Here is a 27,421-nt window from a genome sequence, read left to right on the forward strand (position 1 = left end):
TTGATGATGTTTGACTCTCAAAGAAGTACTGTAACTATCAGCAGGAACAGAACAAATCAATTTGTCCTTAATCCACCAAGGACATAATTTGGATACAGGTTCCCTACCTCTTAAAAGGTGGAATGTACTAAGTTCAGTAACAGAATGGGGAGTAATCCTGTACATCCACAACCTCTCTTGTAAAACTTGCTTCCACTCGCTTCCCCTTTTTCTAGCCCACTCCACACATTCCTTTAATACTCGATTAAACCTTTCCACTTGACCATTACCTTGTGGTTCATACAGGGTAGTGGTCATATGTTTCACACCACAAGAACAAAGAAAATCCTCAACTTCATTGGATTTCAACTGAACCCCATTATCTGTGATAAGAGTTTCTGTACTTCCTTCATGTGCAAATACTTCTCTAAGAAATTCTACAATAGTCTGAGAAGTAGCATGTGAAACAAACCTGACCTCAGGCTACTTGGAATGATAGCCTGTTAAGATAACAGCAAACCGAGCATCACGAGGCAGATAATAAAAAGGACCCGAAATTTCAAATGCTAGTTTCTGCAAGGGATTCTTTAGCCAAGCAATTTGTATCAAAGGAGAAGGATGAGCTTTCAACATTTTGTCACTGTTGATGCAAATAGGACAATCCCTAACAACCCTATCTATCATTTTGTCCAAGCTGGACCACCAAAAACTAGATCTTACCAGTCTCTTCATAGATGACATACCCAGATGACTTTCATAAGCAAGATTAAGAATTTCATCTTGCATACAATCTGGGGGAACACACTTCCCACTCTTGAAAATAAATCATTATCAATTTCCAAATCACTAGACACTTGCTGAAATGACTTCAACTCTGGAGGAATCATATTTACTCTAGGCCAACCTTCTAAAATATATTTTCTTAACAAATCCCAGTGTTTGTCTCCTACAGTACTACTCTTCCAAACTTCCTCATAAATGGCTGAAAATTCTCTAGCTACAAATACCCCTAAGGAAGCAACGATTTCTACATCATCTCCCTCATTTTTTTTCTACAGAAAAGCAAGGTAACCTGGAAAGACCGTCAGCTGTCACATTACTTCTACCTGGAATGTACTCAATTGAAAAATGTCACTCCTGTAATCTGGACATAAGCCTACCAATATGTGCAGTGGCATTACGGCCTCCACCTGGGGTTAGTTTAGAAACCAAGGTTTTGTGATCTGTTCTCAAAAGAAACCGGCTTCCCCACAAACAATTGCGAAAATGCTCAATCCCCGATCCTCGTCGCCAAAATCTGTAAGAATTCAGTCTAAATGGTTAAAAAAGAAATAGGTTTATTCAAGAAGAGCCCAGTACAACAGCTGATCTTCCCAACTCCTCCATAATTTCTGTCACTTGGAACATGGAACTCCATGAACCATGGCAACAGATTACAGATGATGTTTCAAGCATAAACTTCTTAACATACAGTGCATTAAAGAAACAGTAACCTAAGAAATAATAAAGATAAGCATACAACTGTTCCCTACCTCAAGTCCAGGAAAAAGGGCCAGGGAACCATGTTCCTGCCACTCAGAAGCCTAGAAACCCTAAAAAGTTGTATGCCTACAAGAACAGCACCCACTTCGAGGGAATTTTGATGTTCTCTTTCAGTCCAGTCACATCATAAAAGTGATGACGTTTCACAAAGTCTTCAGTGCAGCCATCAATTCAGTTACACTGAGGACCTTTTGTAATCACCTGCAGCTTGGAGAACAGTAAAAAACAGAGGAATAATCCCCCTTTACTCACCCACTTTATTGTGAATCAAACAAATTTAACCTTTATAAAGGAGATGCAATTTTCAGTCCACCATCATATTTGTAATACTTACAGACTGAGATGATTTTATTGTCTGATTGCTGATTGGTTACCAGTAACAAACAGAACAAACAAAATGGAAGTCTGCCCTGCCTCCAGATATCCTCAAGAACTGACTCCATGTTATCTAAAGTTAAATATTCCGTTTGTCTGGTTACCCTTGACTCAATCAATTACTAATGGCTAAAACTCAATTAGCGGGAGCTGGGGTGACAACTGCTACCCCTGCCTTATCCTTTAGTAAACCTGACACTGACATTCCTAACCCCAGTATAAATTACAATGAAGGCTGCCACTCAAACAGTATGTAAGAAAGACTCAAGAGAGCGTGTCCTCTATTCTGTAGAGTGCCTTCATTGTCAGTACTCTAGCTACTCAGCAAAAACGAGGCTGTTCAGTGATGATGGCTGTGTTCTGATGTCAACCATCTCATGCCATCAGGGGCCTCTTCCATATTCCCTCGATTTAGGTGAATCAGTGCCCTTAAGGGCATGAGTTTTTAGTAGAGGGGTTAGAACTATAACAGTACCTTTCCTTGAATTTGGAACTACATGTTTGCTTCATTGCACTGTGAGGAAAATAAGGGCACTTTACCATATAGAGCAGTTCCTAAGGTGTCCCACTGTACATGTACAAATGGGAAGAGGAACTAGTGTCATGTCATAGTTATTACTAGTTATGTTGATAGGAGAACATGCTAGTCATTGCCCAGCTGTTGAGATTACATGACACTGTAGGAGCTTAAAGCCATCAATCAATTATGGTGTCATGCATCACAGAGCTCTCCATCTACTTCTGGAGGAAGCACTCAAATTGTTGCCATCAGTTGTACATCATGCACTATATGTGCCTAATAGCAATGTGCTTTTAGTCTAGAAAAATAACTGAAAATGAATGAGGGTGGACAATACATAATGTATTAATGATCCCCTTCTACTCGGTGAAAAACAGAGAGATACTAAATTGCACTCACCATGTCATGAAAAACATGTCAACATGTTTCAGCGATCTGCATAGTGTTGGTACTCCCATCAGGACCCTATTGTTTGTAGAAAACAACAATCTATCTCATTTCAGGTCACCAAGATAGATAAAAAGGGATTTGTGTCAGCTCATTCACCAGCTTTGGTGCTGTGACTGAACTTCCCTGGGAATATGTAAAAGCAGATAAAGTGCTATTATTGTGGTAAATGTGTTATTCTTATACACAACAAAACAACTGCTTCTTGTGCCCTGACTAACACTGAATTATTACCTGTAGATATTAGGAAAAAAACTTGAAGAGCGAGGTGGGGATGAATTCAATTTTAACCAACTCACACTATGGATAGTAATCTATGATCTGGATTTTTTAACAGATTACATTTGAGAACAATTTGATGGAATATAGTTTGCGAGCACACCATATCTAAACCTAATATAGTTAACTTGGCTAGCAATAAACCCTGAGGGCCTGATTCACAAAGAGCATCTGTACTCGTGCTGGAGGTCTCGCAGTCCTGGGGGATTCTCAGCACTTGGCGTGGATGAGAATTATCATTGTGGAGATTCCCTTATGACTGCGGGGCTCCCGCCAGGAGTACAGATGCCCTTTGGGAATCAGGCCCTGAGCTATTAATAAAGTAGCTAGTGTGGTTTCTCAGGCTATATCCTCTTACAAAACACTTCCATGTGAGTATGCAGACACACTAAAAAGCTAAGCCTCGGTCTGCAGGGAGGGATCATATACGTCTTCACATCTATCTTTTGGTACAGCATAAGAAGTACTAAATGGGTGTTAGATTTGGGGGTCTCTTGTTGGCACAGGTAGGTACTTGTGACAAATAGGGACCCTTGCCACTAGTCAGGGTAAGGAGGTACACTCCGACGGCGGCATCGGCCAGACGGGACCTCACAGCGTGGATACTCTAAGCAAGAATTCATCATTCCCATCTATCACTGTTCTTCCAGCAAGAAATACTACAGACATCTCGCCAAGCCTCTAAAAAAAGGGACAATAACAGGTTGCCGATTTTTCCAGCAATCCCCGCAGCGCCGACGACCTACATATAACCGTCTATTTTTAGCCTTGTTCACGATTGCAAAGCACACAGTATTTACATCACCTGACAGAACCTATTGACAAAGGAGTACCTTCTCCACATTGAATCTACCACCACGTGAACTTGAGCTACATAATTGATGTCAGACTATATCAAACAGATTTTAACATCATCTAGGACCTATTCACTGCTTATATCCAGATACGGTGTCTACATTTTCACTGGACACTAAAGTATCTAATCATCAATTGAAAATACAGAACTCCTGATGAAGGCCACTCGCCGAAACGCGTAGGATTCAGATTCGGTTTTGTATTTGGCGACAAAAAAATCAATTGTTGATATATGTATCAGAATATATTTTATGAATTATTGTCATTAGGTGTATATTTATGATTACAATTTTTTATGAATTATTGTTAAAAAAGAGTGTACAAATTGTTCAAAAAAAGGAAAAAAAAATAATATAATAATTGTGAGAAAAATGAGAAAACAAGACAATTAAACAGAAATTTTATAAATTCACACATCACTTTGTTCTTCAATCTTTTGAGCAACAATATGAGATAATATTTAGGAAACACACACATAACCCGGTGTCTAGGCCAGTTTTCACAGAAATGTTATATCCCTACTAGGGTTTATCCGTTTAGGTAGGGGCCTCTTTCTTTCAAAACAAACACTCCTAAAATAACCCCTGCTCACCCCCTTGGTAGCTTGGCACGAGCAGACAGGCTTATCTCAGAGGCAGTGTGTAAAGCATTTGAAACCACATACAGTAAGGAAGGGACAACGCTACAGATGGACACCACACAAGTTTTAAATAAAAAATAAGTATTCTTTATATAGATTTACCACAAGACCACAAACAACAAAAATCCACAATACTGTCCTTAAAATGGCAATTTTAGCTGAGTTCTCTTTAGTTCTTAAAATGCAACACTTTGAGTCAATGTACCTTACGATGCGTCACGCTTTCAGAACAAAAGTGTTGCAGAGATGAAGATGCGGCAGAGATCCGGTGCTAAGAAATAAAGACGTCAAGTTCCTCCTGATGCGGCACGCTTCTCTGATCTTGCGAGAAGTGTCGACTCGATGCGTCAGCTGCTGAGGCGACACCCTTCTTCAGTGATGTGACGACAGCAGCTTTGGCAGCAACACTCTTCTCCCACGATGCGAGACGCTTCCGCTCAATGCAACAACTGCAGCGGTGACACCCTTGTTCAGTGATGCGACGAGAACAGCTCAATCGGCGGCACGCTTCTCCGTGGATGCGAATCGTTTCTTTTGTTGCAGTGCAATGCGACAGCTACAGCGGCGACATCCTTACTCAGAGATGCGACGGCTGTGATGGTGACACACTTCTTCCTCGGTGCGAGACGCTTCTCTTGATGCGGTGCAATGCGACAGCTACAGTGGCGACATCCTTACTCAGAGATGCAACGGCGGCGGCTGCGATGGCGACACGCTTCTTCGGGGTTGCGGGATGTTTTTTGAGATGCAGTGCAATGCGTCAGCTACAGCAGCGACATCCACGATGCGACGGCTGTGATGGAGACACGCTTCTCCCTCTTGAGTCGAGCTTCTAGCTCCTTGTGACACGCAGTCCCTCAGAAAGCCCAAAACAGCAGCAGGAACTTCCAAAGGAACTCTGGGGAGCTGGGGGTTGAAGTCTGTTGTCCCTGAGACTTCAGCTGGAGGCAAGCTTTTTCCTCAAGCCCTTGGAGATCCTTCACAAGTTGAATAAAGTGCACACAAAGTCCCTTCTCCTTTCTTTGGCAGTCTGGCAACCACTGCAGGTCAATCCCCCAAGCAGCACTTCAGTTTAGGGATTGTCTCTCCTCAGTTTCTTCAGGTTCCTCTCCTCAGCAAAGGTTTCTTCTTGTTGTCCAAAAGTGATCTAAATTCTTGGGATCAGGGTCCCAATATTTATCCCTCAAAATCCTTTGTCCTCTGAGGGCAGAGGGACCTTTGCCTAGTCCAAACCATTTCTGATCAGTCCTGGAGCACTCTGCTTACATGACTCCTTTCCTTTCACAGTGCAGGGCAGAAACATCAGACACCCCACAGGAGGTGGAGCCAGCATTGGGAAGGGGAAAGCACTGCCCTGGAGCACTCTGTTGACATGACTCCTTCTCTCCTTTCACAGTGTAGGGCAGAGACATCAGATACCACAGGAGGTGGAGCCAGCATTGTGGAGGGAAGGCACAGTCCTATTCAGGTCCCAGGTGCAACTCCTTCCTCCCATCTAGATGCAGATCTTTCTATTCACCACTGGGCTGGCTCACTCTGTCTCCTGGAATCCCCCAGCCCTGTCACTCAATCTCCAGATAAGGAATACACAACCTAGCAGAGGCAGGCTTGGATAGTTAGACAAGAAAATACCTACTTTCTAAAAGTGGCATTTTCAAACAAAGAATGTTAAAATCAACTTCACTAAAAGATGTATTTTATCATTCAGGCATACTAAACTCGAATTTCTACTGTGTTCCCTGAGTCAGTTAGGATTATAAAATGTAATAATCTAACTGCCCATTCTGGCCAATGGAGAACAGGTAGCCTTGCAATAGTAAAAAACGAAAATGGCTGTAATTCACTACTAGGACATGCCACACACACAGGGGCTTGTCCTACCTTATACATACAATGCACCCTGCCATTGGGTCTACCATAGGGGTTTCTGAAATGAAGAAAAGGGAAGGTTTAGGGACTGGCAAATGGGTACACTTGCTCAGTCAACATGGCAGTACCAGACTGCACACAGGCTCTGCAATGGCAGACCTTAGACATACTTTTACAGACTGCTTCTGTGGGTGGTACGACCAGTGCTGCATGCCCACCAGCAGCATTTGGTTTACAAGCCCTGGGCACCCCTGGTGCACTGTACTAGGGTCTGACAGGTAAACCAAACCAGCCAATCATGGAATCACAAATTCATACATTAATTTACAACAGGGTGTCGTGCAGGCCTCAGCCAGACCCGCTAGTGCAAGGGGTTCGCCCTTCTCTGCAGGAAGTCCTCAGACCCAATAGAAAGAAGTTGGCACAGAAACTGGAAATAGAAAACGTAACATTTATTACACCTCATGAGGTGGTGCTACGGTTCAAACAGTACCCTTCGGCATTGCAAGAAGTAGCACCCCGAGCTAAGAATGCATGGTTTATTTATACCCGCACAGGGGCTTAAAAGAAGGCGGTACAAAGCACAAGAGCACATTTTATGTGCATATAAGGTAATATCGAGAGGCACAAATTGATCAGTGGGAGGAGCTAACAGCCTTGGGGGCTTGACAAACACATTCCAATCTAGAGCTAATCACTACCAGATGTGAACCCTAACGGTCAGCGGCAAAGTAGGGGACGCTAATAATAGCCTGTTGCTGGGAAGATTCAAGTGCCATGAACAGGAAGATAGGACAAAGCACATGGTCGACACGAGGTAGCATGTAGCAGACAAAATGGCTGCCATGAATACAAAATGGAGTCCATTGAATGTCAAGATAATGGATAGAACTAAGATGTCTTTCGCTAATGCTCAATCTAATCGCTGTTAAATTACAACAAGGGAGCACTCACACTGTGGCACTGGACAGCAGTGGCACAGTGCCCAAAGCATCTAACACCAGCAAAAACAAATGAGGTAACAGCAAATATGGAGGGGAGACACATACCACTGGTGCCAGGTCTAACAATGGGCATCTGTGCCCTGAAATATTCCAAACCATACAACCAAGATACAATTTTATGACAATTAACAAAAAAGGGTTTTGTCTGGGTGCATTCTTTTTTAGTAGATGCTTAGGAGTAATCACATGAGAGGACCTTTCAAAGCACAGGAAGAAACAAACAGAGGACAAATTAAGAACAGTTAAGTATGAGGCTAAAAAAACAAAAATGCTGTTTTGGTACTGAACATTCAACTCTGTTATCCATGTGAGTAAATGAAAGTGGCTATGAAAGCAGCTTAAAAATTCAGCTGACTTGAGTCAGATAGCTTATTTAAATTATGGATGATTTGAATAATGCATTTGATGATTGCAACTTTAGTACCTGAAACACGATCATTTTAATTGATTGAGTGATTGACTGAGTCATATTTGTACAATGCAATGACATCAATCATTTCCTGGTGCTAAGAATATGGCCTGATCTTAAGCATAGTTTAAAATAGCCATGTTTTCAACCTTTTCTGGAAAAGGCTGAATGTGCATCCAATGTCAACTCTGTGGGAAGAGAGTTCCAGTGCTTAAAAGCGAGAAAAGAGAAGTCATGTCCTTCGGTTCTGCTTCTCCTGATCTTGGAGAGTATACGTTTTTTGTTAGCAGATGATATGAGTGTGCAAGATGGGCAATATAATGTGAATTTCTTTCTTTCATCTAAAGACGCCAATCGCTGGTTCAATGAGGATCTTAAGGCTCAAAAGCTTAACGTCCGCCGGGCGCAGTGTCTCTGGCGGTGCGACTATTGCCCGATTTTCAGAAATCATTATATCGCCATTCTGGCTTCATACAAAAAATCTATTTTGGCAATAAAAAAGGCTTATTTTTCGTCTAAAATTCATACTGCTGACAATCGTCCCAGAGAAATTTTCGCCATTGTGCATGATCTCGCATATTCGGACAGGGCCACACTCAAACCTTCCCCTTCACAGCACCTCTGTGATTCCCTTAACTCTTTCTTTCTTGAAAAAATTACCGCCATCAAAGCCAATATCCCACTCCCTTCCTCATCTTTCATCAGCCCCCAGCGTCCTCATGTTTTAGCCCGTCTCGAATCCTTCCCTCCTCTTACAGAAGAATCCTTCCTCTCTCTTCTGCCCTTGGTCAAGTCCGGCTCTCCCCTGGATCCCTGCCCAGCACATATTCTGAAACAGATCTATTCTGCCTGTGTCTCGCCACCCCTCACCTTTCTTAACAGCTCCCTCTCACAGGGCACTGTCATTTCACCCTTATAATCAGCCGTCATCCTACCCATCCTAAAAAAACCTGGCGCTGACCCCTCGGTTCTCATCAACTATCGCCCCATTTCACTCCTGCCCTTCTTGGCGAAGGTACTGGAACGCCATGTAACTAGAACACTGAGCACCTTTGTGGAGAAGAACAGGGTTCTAGCCTCTAGGCAGGCTGGGTTTCGCCCCGCACACTCCACGGAGTCCGTAGTTTTATCGGTCCTTGACAACCTCAGCGAGGGCATGGACACTAACCAGCCTCAGGCCTTGGTCCCCCTCGATCTCTCCGCCGCTTTTGACACGGTTGATCATGCCATCTTACTTTCCCGTGTCAGAGCGGCGGGAATCGAGGGCACGGCCTTGGTCTGGTTGTCCTCCTTCCTGCGTGACCGCACCCAAGCAGTGAGACTGGGTGACTACTCGGCGGACTTTCGTGCGGTACAATGCGGGGTCCCCCAAGGATCCTCCCTTTCTCCTTTGCTATTTAATTTGTACATTGCCCCTCTTATTTTTGCCCTTCAACAGCTGGAGGTCGCCATCTATAATTATGCGGATGACCTCCAGCTTATTTTCTCCTTATCTTCCTCCCCCGGTTCAATATCCAATTTTCATTCAGTTATGACCTTCATCCAGGACTGCATGAATCACAACCACCTGAAGCTCAACCCCGACAAAACGGAGTTGGTGCTGACAGGTGGCTGCTCCAGTCCCTGGTCCTCTCTCTTCTGGCCCCCTTCCTTAGGTCCCCCTCCTATTCCATCTTCCTCTGTAAAAACCCTTGGATTCAAACTCAACGACCAACTCTCTCTCCACTCCCAAGTCAGTTCCGTTGTGTCCTCATCTTTTCTTTCCCTCCGCACTATTCGTAAAGTCTCTCGGTTTTTTTCTCCTTCCGCACTCAAACTCATAGTCCTGGCGATGGTCACCTCCCGCCTGGACTAAGGCAATGCCCTTTACTGTGGCATGCCCGCGTACATCCTGAGACGTCTTCAGCTGGTCCAGAACCAGGCGTTCCCACCTGGTCTTCAGTTTATTCAAATTCCACCATGTCACACCCCTCCTCAAGTCCCTACATTTGCTCCCCATACAGGAACGAGCCCAGTTCAAGCTGGGCTGCATTGTCTTCAATGCCCGGGCCGGTTGAGCCCCTGCTTTTATCACCTCCGAAATTCATTCCTATGCCCCTCCCCTGGAGCTACGTTCATCCACCCAACAACTGCTCGTAGTCCCCCGTTTTAAACGAAAAAAATGGGGAGGATCCAAATTCTCCACACTCGCCCCTGCCTTTTGGAACTCCCTCCCAGCCCACCTGAGATCCTGCCCCCAGTACTCAATCTTTCGTAAGGCACTTAAAACCTTCCTCTTCACCCAAGCCTTCCCTTCTTAAACCCCTCCCTGGTGTCCGGTTCTTCTGCCCTCAGGTGATTTGTAGTAATGCACAGCGCCATGAAACCGTTTCGGTGTACGCGCGCTCTAGAAATATTTTTAATTCAAATTCAAGGGGGCCAAGATTGTCCACTGCTTTGTAGGTGAAGCTCAGAGATTAGAATAATATACAGTTTTAAATGGAGAGCCACAGACTTTTTTTAAAAGGTGTCATAACATAAGTATGGGGAGAAAGGAGAGGGAAGAATCTTTCTGCAGCATATTGACCATTTGATTGAGGTTGATGAAGCATTTGGGAGCCTCCAAATACAGAGAATTGGTTTAGTCAAGGTGGGAAATAATGCGAGCGTGAATCATTGATTTCCAAGTTGCAGTGAGAAACAGAGGAAGGATCTTGCCTAACAGGCACAAAAAATAAAAACATGTTTCTTACTTACATCCATGAGTGCACTTAGATTCCTTGCTGGGCTTACCGGTGTAGAGCAAGATTTAATATCAATGTAGTCCTATCCCGAGGAAATTCTCAAATGTATATTATAGTGAATTGTATCTTCTAGTTTGTTCCCTATTGTTGCACAATCCTGAGAACCATGCATACTTACAGAAAGTATGTAGGTCTTTGTATAAAATCTTATGAAAAGATGTGGATTTCTGTTTTCGAGAGAGCCTCTTTCCCAGAACTTAGAAGGCAAATCTATGCCAGTGTCCATTTAGAACTGCATTGAGTTCTTTGTACTTGTGATTATGTGTTTTGCTACCAAAATTACTGTTGGCGTGTTTATTGTAATATGCTATTAATTCTTTATTTAAAGCCTTTAAATGCCAAACTTTGTCTGTCATTCTTATGAGAATGTTTCAGCATATCCATGTGAACATTAGCTAAACATTAGGAGATGGGTCAGTCGGGGAGCACCAAAGTCCATATTGGGACTACACCACTCCTAATCCACGACACTGGCGTACCCCATGACTTTGAGGTTGGGGATTGATTTATGCACCACACTGGTGACCAGGCTAATGGGTTTGGCCAAAACATAAAACCTCAATGTTGTTGCTATTCAGTTTTACGCAATTAGCACTCATCCAATCAGCTACTGGTTCAATGTAGGCTTCAAACGTGTTTTGTGTGGCTAAGAAGAGATGAGAAAGAGAATTTGAGTGTGGGGATTATTCTCACAACCAAAACTCATAACAAACAAAGCTGAGAAATAAAGATAGATGTAAAACAAGGTGTGGCTAAGAGAAGACCCTTGAGGGACCCCATATTTCATAGGGTGGCAGAGGAGGTGAAGGGAGTGAGGTAGATTTTTTAGAGGAGCAGCCTTTAAAGAAAAAAGTGTAGCCATTTCAAAACTTGTTTAACAATACCAATAATCTGAAGTCTCAAAATAAGGATAGAGTCTGAGACTGTGTTAAATGTCATGGGGGAAATCCAATAGGACCAGAGTGGCTAATCCGACCTGGTCGATAATAAGTGTGATCTCATCAGTGATAATAAGAATAACTAATTCTGTACTATGTATTGGACAGAAACTGGATTGGAAAAAATCTAGGATGTTGTTTTGTTCCTCATAGAAAGATAATTGAAGGTTAACTGCTTTTCCAACTGTTCAAAGAGTAGGGAAGGAGCAACTTTGTACAGAAATTAGAGAGTACAGTGGAACCCACAGTGGGCTTCTTGAATAACTGGATAATCAGGACTGTTTTCCAGGGGCTGGGTACACATGCTTGGGTGTGGGGAGGTTTAAAACATGCATTAAGGTATGAAAAGCTTGCTCAGTACTGAGCTGAAGAATGGAAGGTGGGCACGGATCAATGGAGATGCCAGAAGTAATTGTGTTCATAATAGATTGAACCTGAACTTGGCATAGAAGATCAGATTCTTATAGGACCACTCTATTTGGGACCTGAACAGGAGACCACATACATTGTGTAGTGTTTGGTAAAGTGGTTCTGAAAAACCTCATCAGAGATTGTTAAAATTTACCCTGTGAAAAAAAATGAGAAAGCTCATTACAAAGATTTTGCGATGGCTCAATGAAACAAATATCAGATGAGTGATCCATAAATTCTTCACAGTTGTAAAGGTTTTTTTATAAACAATGTTAAGCTTTGTTTATTTTGGAAGCCTAGTATGAGATATGGGCAGAAATATTAAGATGTGTATATTTATACTCTTTACACCATATTCGTAAAAGCCGTTTCAGGAGTGTTTAGCCTCTTTTAATTGATTGTTGTACCATGGAGCAGGAAGGTGTATAAAACTGGGTGTGCTATGTCTAGAAGGAGATATAGTATCAAGGGCTGTAGTCATCCATGCATTGAATTCTGAGGCATAGAAATGTATGTCTTGAGTAGTGGAATGAGGTGCAGAGTTCATGGGCTTAGAGAGAGTGGTTTGGGTAGCTTGGGCCCATGGGCGGGATGTGTGTATAGTTATAAAAAGACTAAGAGTGATGATGTGTAAGTTCCATTGGGACTCTCAAATAACCAGTCTAAATAGGTGTAAGTGGTGGTGACACCTGAAGCCCCGTATGATTGATGAAAACAGGGTCTAGTGTGTGGCCTGCTCTGTGTGTGGGTAGTTAAATTATTGCTTGAATCCTAAACCCTCCATGACTTAATGCATATTAGCTGTGTAATGAAGATTATTGTTTTCCAGAAGGATGTTGAGATTCTCAAGCATGGTAAAATTTGCTGTTTTAAGTAGATAGGAAGATAGAAACTTAGTTGTCTCTTCATAAAAACAAGTTGCGGGGTAAGGAGAGGGTCATAAATGAGTGGTCCTGAAAAGGTGGTGGTGGGGGCGAAATTTGAGTGAAAAGAGCAAGGTCTTTGCAGAAGTGTAGTTCAATGAATCCATTATAACACAGTATATACAGGTGTGTAAAACAATGCATAACTCAGTGCTCCTTTAGCCTGACAGTTGCACTGAACACTATTGTAGCCTTCAGGAATGGCAAGAGCTAGGCCTGGTCCAGAATAGTCACAAAGCCAGATTTTCATTGAGGAAATGGTGTTTGGTTTATGTGTATTCAGGAAGTGACATTTTCTTATCGATTTTTAGGTAGTGACCTGACAATAAGCAGAAAGCAATTATCTAGGATTTTAGTTTTTTAGGTAACTTGCTAATTCCAGGGTCTTTGGTTAGAACTTTTATACATGTACAAGGCAGCCGTGGTCCATGCAGGTAACAGCGGTGGGGTTGTGGGGCCACGTGGGGGGGATTTCGATGGACGATGCAGCCGGAAAACTAAATAAATAACGAATTTTTCCTCTGCATTGTCCCTCGAAATATCCCCCCTGCAAGCAGCCCCTCCTCTGTTACCTGCACGGACTGGGGATGGTGAAAGGAATGAGTACAGTGAATTAATAATGTGGGCAGCTGAAACCAGTCTGCAGGTCCTCCCTCAGATTAGTTAGAGTGCATGTCTTACCTACAGTACGGAGAATTTTAAAGGACATCTCGGGATTAAGATATGTCAAGCTAGGCAAGGTCCAGGTGCCGATGAACAAAGATGGGCTTGCCTTTGATGTGTCTTTGGCTTGCCCACTGCACACGTCTGCTGCACAGACACACTGCCTGATTGTTTAAGTAGCCTTCCATGCGAGAAAAGTGCATGGCTAAATGAGACAAAGGAATGTTGGTGCACAATCTTGGTAAACATCAAGGTGGGCAATAGAAAGAAGTAACGGCAGCTCAGGAACTACTCTTGTGCTGGAGGACTACCCTTCTGACATAGATATTGAGAAATAAAATGTAATTAAAATAATTGTGAGTGAAATGAAGCCTTAAAACTGGGCAACTCCAAAATACAAGGAAAAGAATAAGAGTTCTCACAGTACTCAGACGAAGATCAGGCAGATGTCTCTGTGACATGAAAAGGCTGCACGCAAGGGGTCTCCAAACTTTTCTGTATTGAGAGCTACTTATGTTCAATAAAAACAGCTACTAATATTATTAGTGAAGTATAATTTCAATTTCTTCATATGAATATTAATTCAACCAAGCAAAATCTTTCTAATTTAATAAGCTGGGCTGCACACAGGTGAGCTACTCAGAGTTAGCTCAAGAGCTACAGTAGCTCACAAACTACTGGTTGGAGACCCATGCTGTACACTATACCGCTGCAGACACAGATGCCTGATTGTTTAAGAAGTACGCTATGGGAGGAAATTGGAATGCTGGAGGGTGAAATTTTCAAAATACTTGGTGGACAAAGGAAAAAAAGAAATTGGAGCGCTTCAATTCCTCCTGTGCTGAAAGGTTTCCCTTTTGACACAAGTACTGAGAGATAAAATCTAATTAAAATAAAGGTGAGCTAAAGAAAACCATAAAACAATGTAACAGCCACATCCATGGCACAGCGACACGGTGATTAGTGGAACAATGGCACCTTCTGTAACCAGGCAACTCCAAAACAGAAGGAACAGAATGAAAAGATCTCACAATGTTCAGAGGAAGGCCAAGCCGACACCTCTGTGATGTGAACAGACTGTATTTTGTGTGGATACACTGCTTGATCTTTTAACTAACACACTATGTGAGGGAAAGCCATGGATAAGCAAGACCTAGGACAGTTGGAGTGCGATCTCAGCAAAAAAGTAAGGCGGAAAGGAATAAATGGTAATGGAGCTCACCAACTCCATCTGTGTGCTGGAAGGCTCCCCTTCTGACACAGGTACTGAGATATAAAATCAAAAAGCTGCATCCATGGTATATCAGTATGGCGACACCTGCAAGTAATGCTCTTCCTGTAGAAGTCAAATCCAAAATAAATGGAACAGAATAGAAGGTCTAAAATATTCAGAAGACGGTCAATAATGAACAAATAGTCAGTAGGTCAATCTTTATTGTTTGATTAATTAAAATCTAAAGTGAAAACAAATTGAGTAACTATTTATTGATCTTAAGCCAGTCAATGGTAATTGTTTGAATAATTGAAACCATGCAGTGAAAATAGATTGACTGTTTTTTTGATTTTCATTGAAGTGATCATATTTTGGATTTTGAAGTTGCAATCATCAAATGCATTGCTGTAATCAAAAAGCATTACTGTAATCACCTCAGACTAAAATAAGCTGTCTGCTCACGCCAGGAGAATTCTTAAGCTGTTGGAATAGTCACTCACATTTACCTAATATTCATCGCAGCGCTGAAAGATCAATGAATAGTTGATTGAGTGTATGCAATACAATACGGCTGCAAAAAAAGACCTTGTTTTGCCAACTCTTTAAAAGTATACATGCAAGATGTGTTATACAGAGAGTAGGCTTTGGGTCAGCCCACGTCAGCAAATTTTCTATCATCAGTTTTTCATGGTTTACCATTGCTTGTATTGGCTGTCAATCAAAGCCACTGCATTTCATGGATGATTACATTTTTCCATTTGGATTTGGTGACAGTGTTAAAGTAGTCCACTTGTTAGACGAGGAAGCAACATGGTGTGAAGCTTGTGATGCAGAGTCTGTTTGGTATACTGTGAATCAACATGATTTGAAACTTGGAATTCTGAGTCAGTGACTGCTCTTGATGTACGTACTTGAAAAAGATCCTGACATTACAATTGATAGTTTATGGCTTTTTTATTTGGGAAGTTGTCTTCTTTGTCTTCATGGCAAACTAAGGCAATTCAGTAATCACAATTTCATTAGCTTTACTTCGCTGCCAGGATAGCATATTTTTCAATTTACAGCTTTGTTGTTGACAAGATAAAGATGAGTACACAATGTAAGCTTTCTCACACATTGCACCGAAAAAACTGGCTCATTATCAAAAGTCCACTCCATTCAATATGTTGCTGCTTATGTCATTTTCATTAAACAATTACAACACAAACTTCATCTACTGAATTATTTTTACAACACTCTTCTTTGAGGGTACAGCTCACGTCTGCTAAGACAGTCTGCTCAATAAACAAAACCAAATGGCTTTAACATTGCAGGGGCACCCTGCAAAGTACATGGAGAGGGCACCCACACTCCTGACTCAGTCAGAAGCTCTTGGGCCAGGGGCCTGCCACCGGTGCACAGTGCCGGACAGGGTCCCCTGGATATCGCCCCCACCCTCACACTGCAGGGCTGTGGAGGCTAATGTTTTGCCACTGTGCATGACTAAGTAAAATGAAACCTATTGGCTTTGCCACTGATTGTAACTTAAGTAATAGCCTAAATACTTAACTAAGGAATGCCTCTTTCCAGTCATTTAAAAAAAATAGCTTTATGGATTGTGTGTTAATCAGCGTAGAGCATTGGTCATTGTTGGACTTGGCCCTTTTTGCAGGGTCATCCCTAAACTTTTTTTTGCCTTCCTCCTACCCTTTTTGCTGATATGGTGTTGGTGGGTTTAGGACTCTGTGCACTTCAGCACTGTAGTTCTGTGTAAAGAGCATGTGCTCTCTGCCCTCCATAGGCTAACATTGGGACTGCCCCTTCCTTATGGGATTACTCCTACATGGAATAAAATAAGTATGTCATGTTTGGTGTGTCTGGAATTGAAATAATAAATGCTGCACACTGGTGTACGCAGATGTATTTTCACTATTTTAGAAATGCCACTTCTGTGTGCTTTGTGCCTGCCTGATGTGGATTGCATGGCTGTTTCTAGGATTGACCGGGGCTGGGGCGGTATGTGTGACTTCAGGAAGAGTAGGGTCAGGCTGAATCGGAGTTCTGCAATTGGAGTAGTGGGCGGAGAAGTCCCCTATCCCTGAATAGGTCTGTGCTTGCGCTGTCCAATGCTGGCTCCGCCCCCTGTGGTGTATCAGATTACCAAGCCCCAGCTCACAAAGGGAGGAGGGAAGTCTGGTAAACAAAGTGATTGACACCCCTCCCAGAGCCAGCGAAGGCTGGAAACTCCAGGACCCTTCCAGAAGCTCCTGCCACCTTCAAGTAGCATGGCAGAAGTGTGTATAAATAAGGGGCTGTGACCCCATGGGGTTGTTGTGCGTGTGCTGACATGGAGGGGACACTCTGCCAGGAGGAACCACTGCGGGATCCTGCGTGCTGGCCCCTGTGCCCAACTTTGCCCCTCTACCTTCTGCTGAACTCAGGAAGAGATCCTACTGGAGTAAAGGCTGCTGCACCAGGAAGATTACCATCCTGCTAAGTTTGACTGTTCTTAGGAGCTGCTACTTCGTTGGGCTGAGCTACCCTACTGCCTGCTGACCTTTGCCCAGCCTGTGCCTGTTTCCTAGCACCTCATGGGCGGTAGAATTGGACTCCAGCCCCAGAGGTCTTTGCTCTCTGCCTGCAGTTTTAAACAAGAGAGCGGACTCCGCCCCGTGTTTTCCACGTTCTTCACATATTTTATTAGCGGGTGCCCACCCTGCATTTAGTGCAGCTTTTCGCGGGTGCCCAACCCGTTTTTCATCACTTTTCAGTGGGAGCCTACCCCGCTTTATACTTTAAATTAAGCAGGTGCCCACCCCGCATTTTGCTCCTTATCAGTGGGAGCCCACCCCACATTGCCGCCACACTTTGAAAGTGCCAAGGAATCACTCAAAATCGCCGCCGTGACCCTGGTCAGCGAAGGGGCATGGGCGCCGCGATCGCACGGCAACCAGGAAGTCAGCCAGGGTGCCGCCTGACTGTGGGCAGGGCCTGTCCCGGAAGTCCAAGTCCAGAGCAGAGGCTCCCGTGAGTGGGTGAAAGCCCCGCCCATGCCAGCCAAGGAGAGCGGAGACCCAAGGAAGCCCCAGGTGAGTGGGGGCTCCAGGAGGGTGCAGTGTTTGTGCTCGCAAGGCTCCAGAGCAGTCGGGTCGGTGAGTACTGTGCGGCAGCGCAGGATAGCGGGCCGCTCCAACGTTGGCAGCAGAGATCGCTGGACAGAAGGCTGCAGCAGATGGCTGCCATCTACTTCATTCAGCCCCCAAGGTGTGGTGAGTGGGGCTGAACCTCCCCTTTTTTTTATTTATCTCCCTTGGGTCATGCTCTTCTGGGCCACAGTGGTGAAAAGCCAGTATCCCTCTTGACTACACAGCGGAGCCGCAGTTGCGGCCACTGCAACATTGTGGGCAAGTTTACCTTCAAAGTCCCCAGGGTGGGGCTCACATTTGTCACAGCTGCACCGCAGTAGCGGGCAGCTGCAACGTTGAGCATTTTTAATTTCAAAGTCCTGGAGTGAGGCTCCAATGTGCACAGTTGTGCCAGTGATTCTTTTGCTTTTGGGGCCATTCTTCTACTACCTGGACACAGCTGCGCCACAGAAGGGGGCAGCTGGGACGTGGGCCCCCCATTTACACCTTGTTAGTGCTAACGCTTGTTTCCCCGGCTGCACCACGAGAGCATGGGCAGCTGCAACGAGGGGCATGGTTGTTTTACATACCAAGGTGGGCACTACGATAGAATGGGGGTAATCTGAATGCACTGCTAATTATGGTCAGTCTGATAGGAGTGTGCATACAGTTTTTATGCTGGTGCTTGCCAAATGTGATTTGTGCCCCATGATTGTGGTATAATGTATTTTGATGCCCCATGATGATGATGCCTAACATACTTATAATGATTCGTGCATACGGTGATTTAGGCCCCATGAGTGTTGCATAATGTATTTTTTTTATGCCCAATGAGGTTGCATTTATGCTTATGATTATACCTAATGTATTGAGGAATAATGTGTTGTATACCTAATGAGACGCATCATGTTTATCATGCCTGATCTAAATGTGATTTATGCCTATCATGATACAGTGCTAGGTTCATCCATTTACCAATAGATACTGGCAGTTATTTCTGGTTGTTTTATACTTATTACATGTACTTTTGTGATGGTTCTGGCAGCAACCCGATTGGCGCTGCCCTGTACATAATCCCCTGTAGGTAATGTCCTTGTGCCTGTAGGCACAGTGTATATATCTGTGATTCTAATGTGTTTTTTTATAATACAAAGGCTATTTTTATATAACCTTGTGTGGAGTCTCTTTTGTAGTGTGCCAAGTGGGTCGCCGCTGTGTGTGCATGTCGTGCAAACGCTTTGTTATTGTTATTGTTAACTACAGCTTGTATAGCGCCAAATCACCGTCAGGTCTCAAGGCGCTTTTGACAGAGGGAAGCTATACTGGCAGAGTAAAAAGGTACGTAAGGCCGTGGCATTAGGCAGTGCTTAGGGCTTCCCTAAACAGGAGTGTTTTTAGAGATTTCCTAAAATGCAACAGATTTGATTCCTTACGAAGAGACTCTGGAAGTTTATTCCAAATCTGTGGAACCACCACTGAGAAAGATCTGCCACCCTTCGTTGCTAATTTAAAGCGGGGACAAGACAGCAGTTGGGTGTTCAAGGACCTTAATGATCATGTGGGTTTGTAAACTCCAAGGCGTTCTTTAATGTAAGCAGGTGCTTGATCATAGATTGCCTTATGGACAATGCATAAACTTTTGAACTCCACCCGTTGTTTTATGGGGAGCCAATGTAGCTTACACAACAGTGGAGATGCATGAGTGCGTCTAGGTAGCCTAAAGATCAGCCTAGCTGCATAGTTCAGGACTACTTGCAGCCTATTAGTCAATGTTTTGGGGAGACCCAAATACAGGGTGTTCCCATAATCTAATCTAGAGATTATTGTAGCGGAGACAATTGTACGAAGCGTGGAGGAAGAGAGAAGAGCGACTAGCTTGCGTAGCTGTCTAATTAAGTTGGTGCAGGTCCCAACCACGGAGGAGATCTGGCTGACCATTGACAGCTCATGGTTGATCTTTATGCCTAGACTTTTTACAATAGAACAAGGTTTAGGGGTCGGGCCAAGGTCTTGGGGCCAAAACAAATCACCCCGAGGAGACGCCTCAGTTGAAACCACCAGAACCTCTGTTTTGTCTGGGTTGATCTTCAACGAATTTGCTGTCATCCAGCTCACCGTATGACTAAGTATTTTTTGGGCATGGGTCTGTGCAGATGCCGTGTTATCAATACTAAGTAACAACTGAGTATCGTCGGCATAGTTGAAGGTTCTACAGCCCATGCTTACCAGGGAGTTGATTAAGGGCTGCAGGTAAAGGTTAAAAAGGAGTGGGGACGAAGCAGATCCCTGAGGGACTCCACACTTCAGGATACCCAAGTCAGATATACAGTCTTCCAATTGAATCCTTTGAGATCTTCCGGAGAGAAAGAATTTGAGCCATTTATAGGCTCTGTCTTGTATCCCGAAAGCGGCCAGTCTGTCCAGAAGCAGGGTATGGCTGACAGTATCAAATGCTGCTGACAGATCTAATAATATCAGGGCACTTGGTTTCTTACTGTCAGCCATACCTCTGAGCTCATCCAGCACCGAAAGCATCACTAATTTGGTGCTGTGGTGCGCCCGAAATCCTGCTTGACGCTCCTGGAGTAGATGGTGTGACTCCAGGAATGATGAGAGAGATATCAGAACATGTTGTTCCAAAATCTTGGACAGGAAAGGTAGCTGAGATATTGGCCTATAATTTTTTGGGTTGATGGGATCAGCCCCTGGCTTCTTTATTAGGGGCCTAACTCGTGCTTCTTTAAAGCTGCATGGCAGCTGGCCAGTATCTAATGATTTATTTAGTAGGGAGACACAATGATTCTGTAGAGTAGGAAGCGCCAGGCAAAAGATGCTAGGGGGACATGGGTCTGCTGGTGAGCCTGACTTAGTTCGATTCATAAGCTGTCCTAACACTGTAGAATCAATCAAAGGGAACTTAGAAATGGTGTATTTAGGCAAGGGGGCTTGGGGATCGGGAGAGGAAGAGTGACTACTGGAGGTATTCTTGATGTCATTAAGAATAGTTTGTACCTTGTCAAGAAAGTAGTGTTGAAAGGTGTTACAATCAATCAGAGCTTCTAATTTTTCTACTTTCTTGCTCAACTCTGATAAGATCTTAAAGGTTTCTTTCTGTACATTCTCCGCATTGTTAATTCGGGATTCGTAGTACTCTGCTTTTGCTGACCCAATACAGTTTAAGAAATATTTTATAATGATCCCTGTCTATGGGATCATTTGTTTTTCTCCAGCGTCTCTCTAAAAGGCGGAGCTTTATTTTGTGTTCCCTCAAAGAAGGATTAAACCATGGAGCTCCTTTTACCGTTCTATTTATCTTTTGATTTCTTTTCGGTTCAATTTGATCAATGGCCTGACTGAGATTTTGCATTACATTCGCATATTCCTGATCAAGATCCCCATGCGTATTATCTAACTGTATATTTTTGAGAAGGGTGTCCGTCAGAGTTTCTGAATCAATTTTTCTCCATTGACGAACTTTTTTAAATTTTAGGGGTCGGGGTTGAGGCAGATAACCATCTATAGGGATATCGCAATTTATCAGGCTTTACACATAGCCTCTGGGATAGGCCTGACTGCTTGTGCCAAGCTACGAAGGGGGTGAGCGGGGGTTATCCTCAGGGTGTAGCTCCCTCGCCCTGACTAGAACGGGGGCTTTTGCCTGGCTCTGACGCTTGCCCTAGCCTATCGGGAAACCCTGTTTCTAACAGTCATTGACTCATGTTATGGAGTGGATCATTTCGCTATGTAGTGATGATGATCTCCATGTCATCTGACTATGCCAAACAGCCAACAAAGTAGCAAATCTGAGTGTTTGCATGGGTATGTGGTGGTGAAAACATGTTTCAGTTTGCATTGCATAGTCCTTGTAGGAAATTCCTGTTGGTGGATCCCTGGGTAGTCAGAAGATACTGGGCCCCCACTGGCTCTAGGGTCCTGGTGCCCGCAAACTGTGAACCCCCAAACTGGAAAAAATGTACCCCTTTTAGCAGCTGACTTTCACCGCAGCAATGCAGAGCAGGCAAATGCTTACTCACGTGTGATGCTGCAGGCTAGAGATTCAGAACTCAGCAATGCAGGAAACAACACTCAATATATTACTACTACAGATCGTGGTTTTAATTTTTAAACGAAAAGTACTTAGTTACACACAAAACTAAATAATATGTACATGTCATCGAATATATACTACCTGGCAGGTACAAATATCAATTGGAACACCCTCTAAAGGGACTCCTGACCTAAATGGGTCACACAATAAGGAAAGGTTGCATTGGTCAAGGTACCACCTAAATGTAGCCTGTGCCCCCTATGCCAGAGTCACCTCTAATGTTCTGTGCACCATAATGTCCAAACTTATAGAAACAGAGGGCCTTATTTATGAGGCCTTGCTTCACTTTTACGCCGCTGGTGCGTCACTTTTTGTGACGCACCAGCAGTGTAAAAAATGCACCATGTTGAATCATATTTACAAAGTGACGCATCTAGGTAGGTAAGTCACTTTGTAAACCCCTGCACTACATTATACCTGTGCCAGGTATAATGTATGCGGGGGGTGTTCTGACGCAAGAAAGGGTCATAGAAGTGACGCAGTGAAATCTATAAGATTTCAGTGCGCCACTTCTAGGACGCAAATAAGTCAATATCTTACTCCTGCCTCATGGCAGGCGTAAGACTAACTCAGGCACTTTTCACATGGGACTTGCCCATGTGTAATGAACCATTGCTGGAGTTGCGTCACTTTTGTCATTTTTGTGCCTACAGATACGTCAAGAATACTGACGTATCTGTAACTCCTTGTGCCATGATGCGTCATACTGTAAATATGATGCATCTTTGGTGCCACAAGGAGGGTGCAATGAAAAGTGCTGCATAGCTGTTTTCTCGCAGAGATGTGTCACTTTTCATAAATGAGGCCTACAATGCTTTTCTATGTGCCTAACTAAAATATAAGGGGTGTGTTAATAAAAATGCCATGTATACTGGATTGGCCAAGATGTGACCATACAATACCACAATAGGAAATACACACTTCGAATTATAATGCATTTCAGTCATAGTAGAAATACATTTGGAAATTGTACCAAACATTGTTGCAACTATAAAGCAATAAAATAATGAACACTTAAATTCTGAATCATATCTTTACCTTTGTATAAGGTAGCCCAGTAACCAAATGGGACCAGATAGAAAAGATTCCATGCACTTCAGAGCCTCTGGGCAAAAACTCCACTCCACAAATGCTCAACTCAACACATGGCAAAAATCTCTCGGTACAGACATTTAGTGACTCATGAGACTTATGGTGACAAAAATACTTTTTGAGGTTTTCTTTCTAACTTCTAGGGCCCAGAAGCTACCCCTGCTTTCCTCCCACAGTCAATACTGCTCTCCCTGCAGTGTTTTTGCCCACCAAGACACCATATAACCAATATACAAACTTTGGGAGGCCGGCAAGGACTTATTTTTTCCCACCTTTCAGCCCGCTTCTATACCTTTGATCTGGCCACACCAGGGCAATACATTTTTAATTTTTTCTGCTTTTCTTTTATAAAGAGTCCACTCCATGGGCATGTTGCTTGTCGTGGATGTCCCTATCCTTCTCTGGAACATCAATGCATATAGAGAGTTTGACCAGGTGGCCCCTGAGTGCACTCGGTGGTCCTTCAGCTTTTCCTTGTTGCCAATCTATTTCTCCCCACAGCCACATGGAGCAATCACTCCACCTCATGCTCCAGCGTTCCCAAAGCTCTGCTCCTAATGGTATGGTGCGCCAGAACTGCAAACTCAACTGTAATATCCTACACCACATAGGTACAATTTATTAGGTGGGAAATCAGTTCAATCCAGAAGCTGCTCCTTTCAGTGGAAGAAATGGTTACTGATGTGAAGAGACAGCTAGACACCCAACCGGAATGGCTAGCTGAACTTTGGAGATTGCACAAAAAATATAGGCTTAGAAGACAGTTGTTTGAGAGGTAACATGTGAATCTAATGAATAATGGAGCACACAGAAAAAAGACCACCCGTAAGCATTCTTACATAATCTTATATGTCATTGTTAAATATAACATACAAACTCCCCCTTAGGGCTGAAACAGGCACACAGAGACTTGTAACAATGCTACCAGTATTGCGTCTCAACAAATCCAAATCTGTTCTGTTAGATGCAAAGAAGAGTTATACCAATACGAGAATAGTCTGGCATATTATCCCTATTATACCAGTGCTAAGAGGACACTTTTTCCAGCCCATGACTAAGACAAAAAAGAAATCAAATATGGCCTATTGGAATCAACCACAATTCTGATCATGATTGATGGCGGCACAATGGAATCTAATGAATCAAAGGACATGGAATGATTTTTGATTGAAATGAAGTGAGTGAACATGGAAACAGCACCACCAAGATCGAGCACACAAAACAAGACAGAGTATTAACCAGAAGAAGCAGAGGGCAATGACCTTGAGGGTTAGCACTGCTGGGAAAAGTTGGCACGTAAATAGGTGCAAGGAGGTAAACAGTGACAATGGGCACAAGAGACAAATCTTGATTGCTCCCTAAACTGTGGGGAAGCCTGAACAATGTGGGGCCACTTCCATTGAGAATATCTTGCGGATAACATTTGATTTGGGTAAGGTAACTAATCAGAACAGTGTCTTATCCATGACATACATAAACCCCAGGAGGTTTGATGGTATGGGAGCAAAAAAGAGAGAAGGGAGCATTTCTGAGGTCTCTCTGGGAGGTCTAACCTCCATGAACAGTAATTTGTATAGGACTTGCCCAGCATGATATCTTGAAAGGTCTATATAAGAAGTTAGTAACCAGGGAACCGGCCAAAATAGACAGTAGGGGCAGAGTTCTCATGTGATATTTATTTTGGGAAATAGGAAACTCGCATAGATGATATAGTGTTATAATGGATGGGCCAGTGATACAGATGGATCTAGATAGGACACCAACCACAACCAAAGTGTTTACAAGTATAGCGAACAGATAGGATAAGTACTAACATCAAATTATCCCTAGATTGGTGTTAGAATTGAAACGTATTACTTCCATATTACTTGTATTTTACCTGGTATTATGTTAGCATTTATTTAGCTATCTTATAATACATTCTTTCTGGATGCATACGCAATTAGCAAGGGTAGATGTTATGTACGTTAGGTTGACATCTGTGCCACCATTTTACCTTTAGTAGATGCCATCTTGTTTAATAATCGAAACTGTTACTGTATCATTTACGAGAAATGATCCTTGGTGAGTTTTGTTTCTCAAATGTTGAATCTTGTTCATTAACGCATGCCTTTCTCTCTGCGTAGAGGCCCTTTTCCACCTGCCTAGTCGGGAGGATAAGCCAGACGACCTTGGGCAGTAGATAGCTCGTGCCAGGCTGCGGAATCAAAACTTATGCTCTGTACCCTCAGTGTATTATAAGCTAAAAACACAAAGGTCCCTATATCGTAATATCTAAGACGACAAATCCCTCACCAGGGCCAAGTGTCTTGTAGAGATGTTAACAAATAATTCTTGAAGATATGCTGTGCCTTACTCAAACAAACGTTATCTTCCTATTTTACCACAGTAAAAAAGTACAACAATCAATTCCTAAAGATATTCTTCAATTTGGACCACAAATTATATTAAATAAAAGGGATTTATTTAAAAACAATATTACATTACATAATCAATACGATATCATTGATAGGATACCTCCCAATGCAGTTTACAATCTAATCATCACACATCTAGATAAAAACTTTACTTAAAAAAACAGTTGATGCAGAGTTTCCGTGTTAATTCAATGTTTTCACCTTTTACAGGACAGAAAGTTTTCATAGGGTGGATTATGTTTATTCAATTACATAATCTGCGGAGTATTAAAAATCTTGCCACCGTTAGTGCTTCCCTGATAGAGCCTCTCTAATTGGATGGCTTCTTTTCCTTTATCCGTTAGAGCCACCGTGTTGTTTTACTTCCAGAGATTCATCAGACCAGAGAAGGCCCTGGTGAGGGATTTGTCCTCTTAGATATTAGGATAAGGGACCTTTGTGTTTTTAGTTTATATATACCCCCGTCCCTTTGCAAAGCATAGGGGTATCTCTCTTCTTTTTTACCCCCCATTGTATTATGACATCTGCCAGTGTTTTTCCATGATAGGTGGGTCTTCGTGGGCTCCACAACATACATAATGTAACTGTATGCTTGTTAGAATTAGTCCCTTGTCAGCCATCATTGGAGGGTGGTCAGAATGGCATCCACTGCAGTGTACTTTGTGAATAAACCAGTTAGATTGCATTCTCTACTGCGTCATTGACTCTACATTTTCTTGGAAGGCTACTGGAGGTCGAGAGTGACCTGGGTGACCCTAGTTGGGTCACTTCCTTCCGTGGAGGGACCATTGATTTCTTGATACAGTACGTATACATCTCCCTCCACATTTTGGGGCACATCACACACACTGAAGTTACAGTTAACCATCTGCAAAAATGTTGAGTGAGTTACTACCAACTGGCTCTCTACTGATACCCCTACCATTTACAAATGCGAAAAAAAGCACAATTGTACATGACTCACCAATATACAATGCTATGCTGATAATCGTTAACAAGGCAGTGGCCTCCCTTAACATTAAAAGCTGAACCTACTTCATAAAATGAAAGAAAATTCTCAAGTGCTTAAGTCGTCACAGACCAGGCATTGCTCTGTTATAGGAGACACACTTGATACCTTAAGAAGGTGACAAGTTAATCAGGGACTGGGTAAGATGAGTACTGCACTCCAGCTACTCCCTCTGATAGTACTCCACCTGAGACAGCTCAGCATCGCATAGGAAGAAGGGTGTTGCAATACTATAGCCTTATAGCCCGCCGTAGCGGGCTATACCGGCTGTTAAAGGACCAAGCATAAGGCGAGGACCATTAACAATGCATCTGGCCTTTAACAGCCGGTATAGCCTGCTATGGCGGGCTAAATGGCCATTAGAGCATTGGCCTGGGTTAGACATTACCTGTCACATAAATTAAACAGTACAGTTGCAGCTATGTCTGCACATCGTGCGCGCGCAGGAAAATAAATAAACCTACCTTTGTTTCTGCCTGACGATTTTAAATACCGAACTCCGACTCCACTGCCTGAAGGACACATTTAATTAGGATTGACGATGACAGGGCATTCATGAAATCAAAGTCACGAATGCCACGCAAAGGAAAGATGTTTTCTGTTTTCAGTTATGGGAATTGGGGATTATTCTGCGCATGCGCCTGGTATGAAGTGAACATTTTGTAAATAAGGAAGAGCCCACCCCATGTTCTACTACTACGGAAGCTAGAAAGTGCGCCAATTTTACGCACGTTTTTTGACAGGAGGGGCTTTGCCATTCGTGAAGTGCAGTATTCTTGAGCTGCAGAAGGGAAGGTGATATTAGCAGACAGACTGAGATGATGTTTTGCACATGGCAGGC

At 43.2% G+C, this 27,421-nt stretch overlaps 1 long non-coding RNA gene across 1 annotated transcript in view; it reads right to left on the minus strand.

Annotated features, from left to right (window-relative positions):
- The window catches only part of LOC144827381 (uncharacterized), a 53,255-nt gene extending 26,069 nt beyond the window's left edge, over nucleotides 1-27,186 (minus strand). Inside the window, exon 1 of the long non-coding RNA XR_013610163.1 lies at nucleotides 27,045-27,186. This is a non-coding gene — a long non-coding RNA (uncharacterized LOC144827381). The remainder of the gene's footprint in view (nucleotides 1-27,044) is intronic.
- Between the last annotated feature and the right edge of the window lie 235 nt (nucleotides 27,187-27,421).

The sequence above is a fragment of the Lissotriton helveticus genome, chromosome 4_1, assembly GCF_964261635.1.
Source record: "Lissotriton helveticus chromosome 4_1, aLisHel1.1, whole genome shotgun sequence".
Taxonomy (NCBI): Eukaryota; Metazoa; Chordata; class Amphibia; order Caudata; family Salamandridae; genus Lissotriton; species Lissotriton helveticus.